Here is a 15,581-nt window from a genome sequence, read left to right on the forward strand (position 1 = left end):
GAACTTTGTGAAAAACTGCAAAATGAGAATGATGAAAAGGAATCACTTAATGATATGATAAGCAAGTTGAAACAAGAGATCATGACAACAAAAAATGAAATGCAGGATATGACTATGAGATTTTGCAAAGAGATTGAGGATATGAAGAAGAATGAAGAAGAATTGACCAGAAGACTAAGTGATGCAGCAAATGAGAATGCAAGACTTAGCTATGAAAATGACATGTTGAAGACAGATCTAATGCATACTCAGAATGACTCAAATGAACTGATGAGACAAAAAGAAATCTTGGAAAGAGAACTGGAAACTGCAAATCAACACAAAGAAAAATTCAAGAAAAGCTCAGAGGAACTTGGCACCTTGCTGAAGAATCAAAAATCTAAAGGTGACACTTCTGGAATTGGCTTTGAAGTTGGTGAAAGCTCCAGTACTGCAAATACTCAAGATCATAGCAAACCGGTAAGATAACCTAATGCTTATAAATTCAATGGAAAATGCTTTAACTGTAATAAGTATGGTCATAGAGCAAATGATTGTAGATCTAGAAATTATCAGAATATCAGCACACCCACCGGTCAATGTTCCAAATGCAACAAAGTTGGTCACAACTCTAAAAACTGCAGAATGAATGTAAGATGTTATGTTTGTGGAAGATTTGGACATTTATCAAATCAATGCAGAACACAAACCAACATAGGTTATGGGAAAGCTATTTAGAAGAATAATGTAACTTGTTATGCATGTAACAAGATTGGGCATATTGCTAAATTTTGTAGAAGTAAAGGAATACCGGTAGACAACAAAAGTGCTAGCTTGAAAGGTAAAGAAAAAGTTGAAGAGGTTAAGCAAGAATTCTCAAAACAATGGATTAGGAAAGCTAATCTAAATATTGGGAATACTTCTCCACCGGTAGAACCAACCAATGCTTCACCGGTAGGACAAAGTGATACTTCACCAGAACGACAGAGTAGTGCTCCACCGGCAGGAAGTTCTTCATCTAATTGAAGAAAATTTCCTTGAGGGTTTGGCAATCTAATGACACATGTGCTAATTATTCCCTCAATTAGAGATAAGAAGTTGAAAATTACTTATTACCGGCAGACAATGTTAAGTGAATACTTAACCGGCATGCAATTAATGTGGTAGATGGCAAAAAAGACATTATTAAGTTAAGGTTTTGGCTCCATTTCATTTCACCGTGATTTCAAATTTTCAGAGAGCGCGAAGACTCCAAGATAAGGCATTTTGAGCAAGAAGCAAGCACACTCCAAGCAATAATCCATCCAAGGCAGTAAAAGGTATTTAATCATGGCATCCACCTCTGCAATTGAATACATAGAAAACCCTACTGTTGTTGAGGTAATAAAAAGACCTAGGCCCATATTTCAGTTAGTTCCTGAGATAGCAAAGAAGGATGATACCTTAGGTGCATTTTCTCAAATTCCTAAGGGAGTTGTTCATGCTGAAGACCCTAGAATGTACATCCACTGCAACATTGAAGAGTTAGGAGATGAGGAAATCAAAACCATGTATAAAACCGTGATATGTGATAACACCGACAATGTTAAAAGATGAACACAAGATTATTGAAACCCTAGGATTTACAGAAATCCTTAGCATTCCTGAATTTCCTAAGGATGTGATTAGGATAGTCTTAAGTAGAGTACATGGAGAATTTTTCTGGTTAGATGCAATCCATAAGATCACCAAGGAAGTTGTGAAAGTTGTCACAGGGTTACCGACCATTGGTAAAAGGCCAGATAAAACCAAGAAGGTTCCCAATGACCTAGTTACAAAACAAACTGGTGCAACATTTGACAAGAGATCTCTAAGGGTTAATGATGTAAAAGATATCAATGTGAGATTCATCAGTATGATATTAGGTTATAAAGCCACTCATGCTAATAGACTTAATTTAGTTTCAAGTTTATGCATTAAGAGTGCTTATGATATGGTAACAGACAATGCAAAAATTGACATGTGTGAATGGTTAAAGGATGAACTAATTGACAACCTTGGAAAAATCAAGAAGGACAAGAAAGGAACTTTCAGATTTGGAAATTTGTTAGTATGCCTAATGCTACACATAACAAAATAGGTTCCCGGTATAGGTTATAAAGAACTTGGATATGACATACTGGTAGGAAAACAATTGACTGAACTATTCATTAACATGGGTGAGAACAAGGAAAACAATATTGATGACTTCTTTCAAGCATTAAAGACCAAAATGAAGAAAAGAGTAAGGTTATCTCAGAAAATAGTAGACAAATACAAAGATGATATATGCTTTGTTATTAAGAAAGATGAAATCTAGATGGAAGCAGTCATCCCAAGGACAATTTGGGTAATCAAGATGGGCTATGAAACAGATGATCACATAGTTGAAACATATGCTAAAGCACTTCTGGAAGCCCCCAATGAACCTAAGGAAGAAGTATTTGGTAGTGTTGAGACTATAGAAAGCCAAATACAATCAAAGAAAAGAGTAAAGAAGGTTGAGGCATTTGTAAGGAAAGGGTCCAGACAAGCAAAAGCCATTAAGAAAGATGTATTAAAGAAAACTGGCATAACAGAGGATGAGTTGGCAACTCCACAACCTAAAACTCATCTATCACCAGTAGGTACCTCTTCGGAAGGTGACATGCCAACAACTTTTAAAAGAGTTGTAAGAAAAAGAGATCCCTCACCGACAACCACACCTTCACCTAGAAGAACAAGGCAAAAGCAACAAGCAGTGAGATCTCTGGTTAGAAAGGCCACACCAGAGAGGACGCTGATACCTAAGAAGAAGAAAAGGACAAACAGAGACTTGACCCCTCTTGATGTACTACTAAATGAAATCACAAAGGAAGGAAAACTGAAGAACATAGAGAAAATTTATGACACTCTAACAGCTGATGAGAAAGAGAAAGTTGAGAATAGTGTTATATTGCATATGGACATGTACAAGAAATTCTTGATGGAAGTAGTAAATGAAATTCCTGATGAATTATTCAAAAGACTTGAGGCCAGAAGGCAAGCAATGATAGAATTAGATAAGAAAATAAAAATTGAGAAGCTACTTGCTGTATATCCGGTAAACTCTCCAAAAGAAATTGATGATTTGATTGCTCAAGCAAACCAGTCAGTATTCTCTACTGCACACCGACATATTTCACTAATGGCAGGATGGGTTAATGAAGTGATAGAGGAAACAGAAGATGGATGGGATATATTCCTAGTTGACAAAGAAAAACAAGAAGAGTACAAGAACCCTAAACCTATAAAGGTATATCAGAAAGACAGAGACAAGGGGAAAGGTAAAGTTGGTGGACCACCAAGCATCAAAGTTAAAGACAACTTACCCCCACCTTCTTTAAGTACTCCACCGGTGAAAACAACAACTACTGAAGATCAACCGGCAGTCGAGAGTATGGATGTAGAGGATAATAATCCTAATTCTGAAGTCCTATACACTATGGATGTTGATACTCAGAAGATCAACATAGTAGTAGATAAAGATACAACTGAAAAGTCAGATATGGCTAATGAGCCTCGGGCAACAGGGAAAATAGAGAAATTGGCAGAAGATATAGAGAAAAAGGTAGAAACTGAGTCACAGACAAAGACAACACAACATACAGAGAAACCAACAGAGCTAAAGGCTCCGGAACAACATCAACCAAAATAGGTACATAAGGAAACAATGCCACCGGTAACCAGAGAAGTACGAAAACCAGTGCTTAAAGAAATGCAGACACAAACTGACCTATCAGAGGTCAATACAAGATTGGTAACTTCCACTAGTACTTAGATTGTTGGATCATCATCAGCATTCAAATCAACAAATGTGACTCAGGTATTACTTGATTCTATCAAGAAAATAACTGACTGTAGCTCACAGGCTTACAAAGCAATTGATGATTCTATACCAATTTTGAATGTAATTGCACCTAACTGTAATATAGATAACAAAGATTCTTTAGGACAATTGGATACATCGTGTAAATATATCTCAGAAAATATTGAGAAAATAAAGGAAGAATCAGTGAAGGATAAGGTAGAGATTGAAAAGCAGAAATTCTTTGATGAGGAAATAAAGAAGTGTAATAGAGATTTTGACACACTTCTACCCGAATTATGTAGTTTGTTGAAAGAATACAAAAATTTATACAAAAATACCTGTAAAACAAACTTTTTGACTATAGATATTGACAAGAAAATAAACAAGGCACAAGATGAGATAAATAGACTTGCAGACAGCTTTGTCAACTCACCTAATACACTATTAGTTTTTGAAGAGAAGATAGCAAATTTTGAGGAAGAACTACTCAAATTGGAAAGAGAGAAAGAAAGGATAATAAACAAGGAAAAACATTTGAGATCTAAACTAAGTCCAAGATTGCACTATTTAGCATCTCTGGGGAAGGAAATTTCTGAGGCATTAACACAGGGAAGCAAAACACTGGCAGAGCATTTGTAGCATCTCACCAGTACAGTGAAGAGAACTGAGACAACAATAAAAGATAGTAAGAAGTTTATGGATAGTATAAACTTGATTTTGGGAGATCTTTTCAAATTATAACCACCCAAATACAAGGTTGAGTTTATGGATAGCTGAACCTACAAACTCTACTGACATCTTGACAACCTTTGTCATTGATGCCAAAGGGGGAGTAGTGGGATGAGAAAGTTCAAAACACAGGAATCATATACTCAGGGGGAGCTCTCACATTTTTGGTAACATTTTTTTTTTTGACTCCACACTTTTGAACACTTTTTGAAATTTCTCATGAGTGTTGCCATCAATGTCAAAGGGGGAGATTGTTGGCATATGCACACTCCAATGAGACATTGTATGTGATTGAAGGTTTTGTCATTGATGGCAACCTTGCAATCCTATGGCACCGGCAAGACATTATACCGGCAAAGCATTACACCGACAAGATAGTGCATCGGCATCAGCAAATCACACTCTACACCGACACTGACACAGAAGAAAGAAAGTATACCGGCACTGCGGCCGACAGGATTTTTGTTATACAATATTTTGTTTATTATTGTAAGCCAACTTGGCAAATTGTAAAATGACTCTTATATATAAAGGAGATCATTGTAGACATTTGTAATAATGATGGAGGAGCATAAAAGAAAATATTAGGCAGACCTAATGTGCGAAATATAGGTCAAGGGGTATATGTAAAGAATAGAGTAGGAACCGGTACTGAATCTAGCATTGAAGATGCTATTGTAAAGCAGTACAAGTTATTGGATTAGTATAATCCTTATTGTAAGTCAGTGTGACTTCCAATTGAGCAGTGAGCTCTAGGCAGTTGGCCTTCCTGCATGTGCAGGCCCCTATTATATTGATTCACGCCCCCCCCCCTCCCAGTATCTGTGGGACCCCTAACACCTTCAACCATGCATTCATGAATGAAAAACATAAACTAAGGAAACACATAAACCACAAGACATGCATACGTAGGTGACATTTTAGTAGGTTAGTGGTTAGTAATTTCCCTTATTATCTATTAGTTACATATACATGGTGACCTCTTGTCACATTTATGACAGTAGACCTCATTGGTCTTGTACATATCTTACATAGCTTAAATATCTTAATCATGAAACTATATTGGTCATTTATAATAATGCAATAATACAACATACATCAATGCATAAGATTTTACAATATCAAGATATGAATCTCTTTATTCAGTACATTCAACATTAAAGGTAATATTTTATTATTCAAAATCCCCTGCTTCAATTATATTATAATTTTTATTATTGACTTCCTAAATTGATTTTTTTTTTAAATGTGTGTGTGTGTACACAGGTTATATTTTGTGAATGGTTGTTGACAAGCTAGAAGACCCCTCCTCGATCATATGTTTGTCTTCAATGGTCGACTCTACATTCACCTCACACTCAACAAGGTCGTCAAATCATCTTGATAAAAATAATCTCAAATTTCATCATCACATAATTAACATGTCATTATCATCATTAAATAGCATCATAAAATCATTAAATTAACACCATCACATAATAATCATTATTAAAATATCATTCATCATCATATTAAAATGTCATTAGTAGCATAATATCGTCAACACTTCTAATATCATCAAAATATAAAGATGTTATTGTGTATAAATGTCTAATTTAAGGTAGAATTATTAATCTAAATTTGGGTCAAGACATATTATATTGTGAAAGAATAAATTTGATCATGTATGTTACATGGAAAACACACACGATGTGTAACCATCAAACTTGTCAAGAAATGGAAACAATAATAGTATACCCATTAAATTTCATGATTAAAAATTAGGAGCTTCAAATAAAAGAAGAAAATCTATTTTTTTCGCATTCTATTTAATGATTTTTGCATTATAAAGTGAGAGAGATCATTGAAATGAAACCTTCAATGCCATAGAGAGAAATGATGACAAAATAAAGCAAAATGCAGGTACGAAGGAGCAAAAATCCATCATTGAATATCCAAATTGCAAGGAGGGAGGATATGCAATGATTACCTAGGCAAAGACAGTGAATATTTGCAAGGTCAATGCAGAGCTTGTCGCAAGAAGAAACAGGTACCAGTGAAAAATAAATTTAGGGCATGTAATGCCTACCAAAATACCCTAGAGAAACTAATGATCTAACATACTAAATGGAGATTAAAAAAAATAACCATATAAGGCTACACATCATATCATCTAATCCATATGAATTAACATTCAATAGCATTTAAGCATAAAGAATATAAACCATTCCACATAAGTACATTAACCAATTACGAAAGTGGAATAAATATCACAAATCATTACAACCATCTCTCTCTAGGTTACTTTAACGTCATTTCTTAATTAATTGACCTAAGAAATAACATTCTACTCTCTTGACTACATATTAATTAATCCTTAATCTCAATCAAATGCAACTTATATATATTTCCTTCCATTACGACATGCAACCTACTTGATTATTTAACCGTTATGATATGTGTAGCATCCTAAAATTGCGACACTTGCAATTTCGACCGCATTTGGGTCTTCACGATGGCGACGCAACATGCAACCTGAATGGAGACCCCGAAACCTGATTATGACACTGAAAACTGCATTTTCTTGCACCCTGGCCTGAACCTCCTTTGCACCCTACTGTCCCGGGAGGTGGGACCAGAGCGCCCAGCGCCCTGGTCCTTCAGGACCAAGGCGCCCAGCGCCCTGGTCCCTGGGTCCTATTTTGGGCCCGATCTCTTTTTGACTTCGGGTCTTTATGTTTGCAAATTGGAAATTATCTTTCCTGGTCGGCCTAAGGTCGGGAAAATTAGTCTATCAGCCCTAAATGACAAGTATATAAACTACATTTTCCTCTTTCATTTGATATGATGGAAAAAGCGTGGAAACTATACTCAAGCATTCAAGCATTCAAGCATTCCTTCAAGCAATTGATCATTTCAAGTCTCCATTCAAGGCTAAGTGTTGCATTCAAGACAAGGATTCAACCATTGAAGAGGAGATCACTTACAACATACTACTACAACATACAACATACAACATCTATACCTTCGCACATAAGGATACAAACATCCTTACAACAAGGTATTAGTACTTGTTTTACATTACAGACATTTACATTTACAGCATTGCTCATTTCTTGGTTAATTCCAAAACTGGGGTTTGACCTAAAGGCAAACCCCTAATCCCTAACCCCCCAATCGTCTTCGCTTTTCTATATGTAGGTTGCAGGTACACGGCTGAAATTGAAGATCTGGAATCCTTGTGCAGAGACGAACAGATCCCTCTTCGTTTCGCGGATTTTTCGGAGGACCGTGGCTCTCGGGCGCCATCGTCCTGGCAACTTTCGCTCAAATTTGCAGGACAGCGCCGTATCGACATTTTACTGCTAATTCCAGCTCCGCAGCTTCATACTGTATTCCTATCTCAGTTTATAAGTGAATCTTTCTCACTTTCTATGCATTCCTAGCTTAATTCTTCTATGCACATTCTTTACAAAAGAGGGTAGCCTTGCTGTCATAACCCTTGAAACTCATTTAGCATCCAATCTTGCATTGCGTGGGATTGGATCTTGTGGGTTTCAACCCCTCTTTTGAATGTAAAGTCTCTCCCCTAAGTGAAAACCATCAACCCTAGAGTGAATCTCCCTTCTCTCTCCTTGGAGTTGGAAGAGGGGAGAGCAACTAGGGTTCGATCGCGATTTTCCGCTTTACAATATGCACTCTACTCTATCATCTACCTAACATGATATGCTTACTCTTTCAATACAAGACTAATCTATTTCCTTGAGTTCATTTTATAATCCAAATCCAAATGTGCATAATTCCTTAACCCTTTCCTATCTACATGGTCATTATCCATCTATGATAATAATACAATAATGCACAAACATAATCAACTTTACTTAACTACCTTGACCATACTATACATGCATCCCTATTCCTAACATGATCATTTCCTTAACGAAATCTTCAAATGAATAATGCAAGAATCCTAATGCTTTCCTTAGAAACATGCCATGCTTAATTTCCTATCTTTCCAATGCAATCCACTTTTATGACATCATTACCTAACATGATATTAATTAACAACCACAATTCCTACATTATGAGTATTCCATTCTCTAAAGTTCTTCCAAATATTAATCTACCTCCTAATTGAGAACCATGAAATTTACTTCTAAACTACTACAATAATAACAACATAAATCAATTTCCTTCCAAATCTAAATCTATTACAAAGTCGGAATTTTCATGAAACCATTTACTTTAATCATACAGGATCATCACCATACATCTCATAGTCTAATTATTACAAATCATGTCATAATCCTAGGATACCAACTACAATACAATTGCAATTACAATCATATGAATAATACATCATGAGCATTGCTCATTCCCAATACATGATCCATCTACATATTTTACATGATAATACATTAAATGTTTCCAAGATATCCATTACATAAATCTGCTACAAGAAACATCCATATGTTGCTATGAAGAAGAGTATCCACATTCATGCATGAAGAATCCAAGAATATCCCAATGGTTGAAAATAACCAACCACTCGACCATGTGGAACCAATGGAACCACCTCCCATGCTAGGAGATGACACAAAGTCCCAACACACACTCTAGACCTAAGCTGACACCTAACAACCAAAGAGATGAAACAATACAAGGACTCTCAAGAAAGGACCAACCACAAGTGATCACAAGAAGAAACTCACAAAGGCTTACAAATCATCAAATCATAAATACACATCAACAAGGTGAAACATGTAGGGGTGGAGTGTCACCACATGTTATCCTCCAAAATATAGAAACACAACCCTCCAAACCATAACCCGAATAGATATATGGAGCCAACTCAACCTATGAGAGAATCAAGGAGAGTTTGACTTACCACCGCAGTGGCCTTCCCAAGCTTATCCTAAAACATCCTCCCTAGGATCAAGTCATGGGGCTCAACTATTAATTATCTTGATTAGGTGATCATATATATCAACCCATCAATTTATTATTACATTATCACTTGATTACAATATGGTAAACTTCCAATGTGCCCTAGTGGTCTAGACTTCATGCATCCTTACAAGAAACCTCATACAAGCCTATCTCTCATGACCCCAATCATCACAAGGAAGCCCACTCCCCCTAACATGTTACCAAAACAAAATCACAACAAGAGGCTCATAATCAACATGTAAATCTTAAAGCCATAAGTTCCATCATGCAACCATAACTCATGCATGATCATCCAATTGCCGCAATGCCAAGTAAACAAGTAAAGAGAATCATAGAAAAATAATGCATCAATGGCCACAAAAAGGCTATAAAAAATTGTCCAATATGTGAAATGAGAACCAACAACAAAACACATCAACTTGCTGATCCAAAATCAATAAAACAATCCTCCCTATCATGGCTTCTCAAGATGAAGAAAGCACAAAACCTTAACAATGAAACTTATCAACATATAGAAGAAAAATCCACATAAAAATATTAAATCAAAGCTGGAAAATATCAACAGACCTCCACAAATACCTCTGGTACAAAATCAAAACCAAAAAACTAAAATAAATTGAGCAAATTGATCAAAATACATATATTGGGTAGTTTAGCGCATCTGTTGCGCAGTGCAGTGCATACACCCAGTCAGACAACGCATATACCAATACATACAACACATGCGCACAATCTAAAATCGCATACACAAATTTAAACATCACATATAATATGAAATAGCACATTTTCCCAAACAGACAACACATTTGTAATGCTTTCAATGCATATACATAGGGTTTCAATGCATTTACCTCAAATGTAGACACAGAAAGATAAAATTTGTGACAAGGATATAAAATCCAAGACATCACAAAATATTACAAATGAGGGCTTAAAGGAATGCCCAGACAATACAAATTGAATGAAATAAACATTACTTGAAATCATTGACCATATTGAAAGATATATTGAAATACGACTTCAAGGCAATAATACAAAATATATTCAAAAGATATACAGAGAGACTCACAGAGAGCCTAATAATACTCATCAACAATCCCAAACCAAAAGGGAGACCAAAATACACATCTAAATAATCAATGAGTTGACTCGGGGAAGATTTACAAATGAACATATGCAGAGTCGTGTGTATGGCAAAACTAACCACACAGATATTTTCCCCTTCCCTAAGTTTAAACCATACAATAAAATTTATGCAAGGAAATATTTCTCTTCCAACTATATAAAATTTAAATAAAATATTATCTTCTCAAACATATTCCCGCACACAAACATTTGCAGACATGACAAATACAGGAAAAAAAAATAGAAACAAGAGAAGGACACCACTAACCTATAGCCAAAAGCATTGGAAGAAAGTTGTAAAAGCACCCACACAAAAATCCAGCAAACTCCAAGGCCAAAATTCAAGCTCAAAATAATATTTTGCAGAATAAAACTTAAAGAAGGTAACCTGGCAATAAGCTCGGGCTACCAAATAAAAAGGAATACCAAGCCTAAACCCTAGCCTCCAAACCAAAACCCTAGCCTCAAAATCAACCAATGAGAATAAAGGGTAGGTGAAGAAAATATTAAAAACATATTTATAATTATAAGTGGGATGTAAAAAGATATATTATAAGATACTTTATTACCCCAACATAATTAATAATTAAACTATATAAAATAACTATAGGTTATGATTAAATAAATAAATCAAATGGGGATTCATAAATAAATAATTCAAATAACCATGACAATAATTGTGTGCAAAATTGTAGTGATTAATCCATTAATAAGCATAGAAAACACACATACACCATGAAACATTATATTGAGGAAAATGAAAATAAACAATTTAAAAACTCCCCAATGTCGTCTCATCCCTCCCCAGTCTTGAGGAATTTTCTGGTTCATTTGGTGGCTCTCAGATGCATGATTTTTGACAAAGTGAATACCCAAGAAACGGGAATTGATATGCAAGCTAAGATGCAAAGAGCTAATCTATTTCTATGCAAATCTACACTATGATGATTAAGCTATCATGAAAGCCATTATTACAATGATTCTATACTACTTTAATGCTATGATAACTATGATTGCTAAAAATATTGATATAATACTGACAAAATGTTGATAATGATGCTAAGGGTCCTCTCATAGCCAAAAGAGGGGGCATTTATAAGATTTTCATGACCAGAGGTGAGGTGGCAAGAATGAACAGTGCAGATTCAGTCTGGATAAATCGATGGTTGAGATTGAAAAATTTGGAACGAGGTTCAGGAGATGGACACTTGTCATTCCTAAGGAGACAAGTGACAAAGAATCTCCAACCATATGCCAACAAAGGGGCAATTGGCATGGGGATGAGAGACATGTGGCATAAGTGTCATGTGTCTCCAAGGGAGGGTGGAGACTACAAAAATGGTTAGGATAAGAGGTTGGAGAGGATAGGATTAGTTAAATTGTGGTTAGGCTAGGGGTTGGTTAGAAGAAGGTTAGGAGTTAGGACACGTGCTTAAATTTGAATTTAAAATTCAAATTTAATGGGGAGGGAATAATTAAATAAACAAATTAACTAAATTCATTTACTTAATTAGGAAATAGAAGAAATTGATTTTGGTAGGATGAATTAAGAAAATGAACTATATAAACAAATTGTTTAATTCATTTATATAGTAGAAAAATAAAAGTCATTAATTAAATATTTTTCGTATTTAATTAATTCAGTTCAAAAAAAAATTGCTCGTTGTTGCTGATTTGGTTAGACAAGATGCCCTAGACATTGATTGATAAATGACAGATGCGAAATGCCCCCTCGGGAGATAAATCAGAAAATTTTGAACTTATAAGATTTTTCGCGATTTTTGAAATTTTTAAAATTTTTGGATTTTTAGAGATTTTTAATTTTTCGATTGATCTCCCGATAAAAGATTTTAAATTTTTGCCCCAACTCATGCAATTTTTGATTGAATTTTCTAAAAAGTGATTAAAAGAGATTTTTAAAAATTAAATGGGATAAAAGCATCCCACTAAAATGCCATTTAGCCCCTTTTAAAGAAAAAGTGACCCCATTTCTCCCCTCATTTTCATTTGTGCATTTTGAAAGTTTAAAAGTGGAGCTTCGAAGCCAAGATGGTGATTCCACATGAAGAGCATCGATTTGAGAGAGTGCAACGATATCAGCGTCCTCCAGCCTATGGTCCATTGGTACATACTTCGAAAAAACCATCTTTGTATGTTTTTGATGATTTTAGTATAATTTTAAATTGATTTTTTTGCTCGTTAGATTAATATTTTTTGATTCCACAAGATGGGTTTTTAATTTTAGAAAATGGGCTTTTAGCATTTTTTTGTTTTTTTCGACATATAGGGGGGTTTGATTTTTGTTTTGATTGCTCTTTAGGGGCTTTTTTTCTTTTTTTTTTAAATTGCATTGGGATTTTTTTTTTGCTTTTAAGGCACCATTTCTAAAGCCGACGACGACCCCATGGGCGTCATCGCCAGTGTCTTGGGCACCAACGACAGCCTCATGGGTGTCGTCGTTGGCACCACGGGCATCGATAATGGCCCCATGAGTGTCGTCTCCAGTGCCATGAGCATCGACGATGGCCCCATGGGCATTGTCGTTGGCATCATGGATGTCGAATCTAGCTCCGTGAGCACCGACATCGAATCCCACCTCCCCAAAAGCACTATAAAAATAAAAACAATCCCCCTTCTGCAAAGGTTTTAAAAAATGATTAATTTTTTTAAATCGATAATATTAGCATTCTGAAAACCCACTCTTGCTGAATTTTTGAATAAAATTGATTTTTAAATCCATGATATTAACATCCAGATAGATATTGATGAAGACAGTTAACATTGGATTTTTTATTACCCTGATTAGCGTTTTGATACTAGATTGATGAAATTTGATTTAGAGACTCTTGATTTTTTAGATAATGATTAGTTTTGATTACCTCAATTTGTGTGCTAGATAGGATAAAATTGATAGCGATCTCATGATAAATGAGAGTCGTTGATAGGGGCTCAACGAGATTTGATAAAAATCTCACATGAGAAAAAAAGATAGATAGATTGGCTGATAGATAAATAGATAGATAAATCAAGTTATTGATATGTCGATTTGGTATGATAATAGGAGCCTTTAGGTACTCTTCAGTGTTAGGAACATTTCTTGAAGACCTATAGTTTGATACAGGATCTTACTCAGGTAGATCCGGATCTTATTCACTAATGTGGACTATCTTCATTAATAGATATGCCCTAATATACGATTAACCGATGGGGTTTGCTGGCTACATTGGCTGAGAGATGGCACAACAAACATAATACCTTTCATATACCTTAGGGTGAGATGACAATGACACTCGAGGATGTCTATCGAATACTAAGGATACCCGTGGTTGGGCATGTTGTCTATTATGATTTATATGAGTAGGGTGCGACATACGCATTGAGAAGGATCTTTGATGATGATAATATATGTGGGTATGATATTAATTGGCAGGAGATGCTCGATTTAGATTATGATCCACTTCCTTCGGTACTGGTAGGATTTGTTGGTGGTTTCCTTTGTCTTGATCATAGGTCAAAGCGCTTATTAATTGGATGGGACTTCTTCTTGGAGAAAATGATTTCACAAGGCACTAGGTTCTCTTGGGGATCTTGCATGTTAGCTCACTTATATTATGACTTGCACCGGGTTGTTTACCAAATATCAATCACGTTATCAGTAGGTTTGACCCTTCTAGAGATATGGACTTGGGACCACTTACCTATCACACATCCACTATCAGATAGAGATCATCCAGTAGGGAGGCTCTATGTATATGGTTATCTAGGTCCAGTTGTCCAGCAAAAGCTGGGCAAACTAGAGTATTGAAGGTGAGTCCTGGATGATCTTGACAATGTGATTTGGCGGTCATATAGAGATTATAAGCGATGGGCAAAGGATGCGCAGAGATGTCATTTGTTTTCTGCTCATGGTACCTCATTGGTCCTACTCCATACATCATTGAGCAGTTCATCATCACCTGAGTGTTACATCAGTATGGCAAAGTCCAGGCACTCCCACAGGGGACAACGTTGTATGCATGGAGGCGACGAGATGTGGCTACATAGGGCCTGACTATTTCTTATGATGTTGCCTATGCTGAGTATGAGAGCCTCAGAAGACAAGATTGGGACCACATGGTCCATATTATTGATTCAGGTGTTACAACAAAGTATGGCCAATATCTTCTAACACACCCATTTAAGAGATTGACTGCCTTGGATGAGTCAGTACTTGGGTTCGATGATGGAGATGATAGGCCACCACGTCGGGCTCCTAGATGACTGAGAGAGAGAGGAGGGAGAGGAGACAGGGGAGATGGGGGAGGTAGAGATGATGGAGGAGATGAAGGAGATGATAGAGGATATGGAGGAGATGAGAGAGGTGATAGTGGAAGAGATTATGGAGGGGATTATGAGGTGGATGATGATGGAGATGGAGTAGGGGATGCAGTGGCAGACATATCAGGAGCTAGCAGTTCTAGAGCTACTAGAGTGTCACCTATGGATTGGGTGACTAGGGTGGTTCAACAAAGGAGATCAAGACACATAGGAAAGGTTCAACAAGTTACATAGGCAAATCAGATACCACAGGTACCAGTAGAGGCCTCTGAGTGGACACTCATCAGGATGCCTTCTCACTAGCAGCATACACAGATTAGCAACTTGGAGAGTCAGGTTCAGTAGTTGGAGGGTCGGCTAGTAGAGAGAGACTCATAGATAGCATAGTTACAGGCTCAATGACAGAGTTACAGACATAGGTGACTCAGACGTAGACACAGGTGCAAACACAGATTGTTTCTCTCACGATAGAGAGAGATGCAACACTGGACAAGTGTAGATTGGTAGAGACACAAGTGACTGCATCCATAGGGACTAGGTCTGGGGAGGCCATTAGGGCCATCCAATGTTCAGATCGAGAGACAAAGTACTATCGTCAGCTATATTATAATGTTGTTCCCATAGGTTAGAGGGCTCATGGTTTTTCAGAGATGAA

Source organism: Cryptomeria japonica, chromosome 2, assembly GCF_030272615.1.
Source record: "Cryptomeria japonica chromosome 2, Sugi_1.0, whole genome shotgun sequence".
Taxonomy (NCBI): domain Eukaryota; kingdom Viridiplantae; phylum Streptophyta; class Pinopsida; order Cupressales; family Cupressaceae; genus Cryptomeria; species Cryptomeria japonica.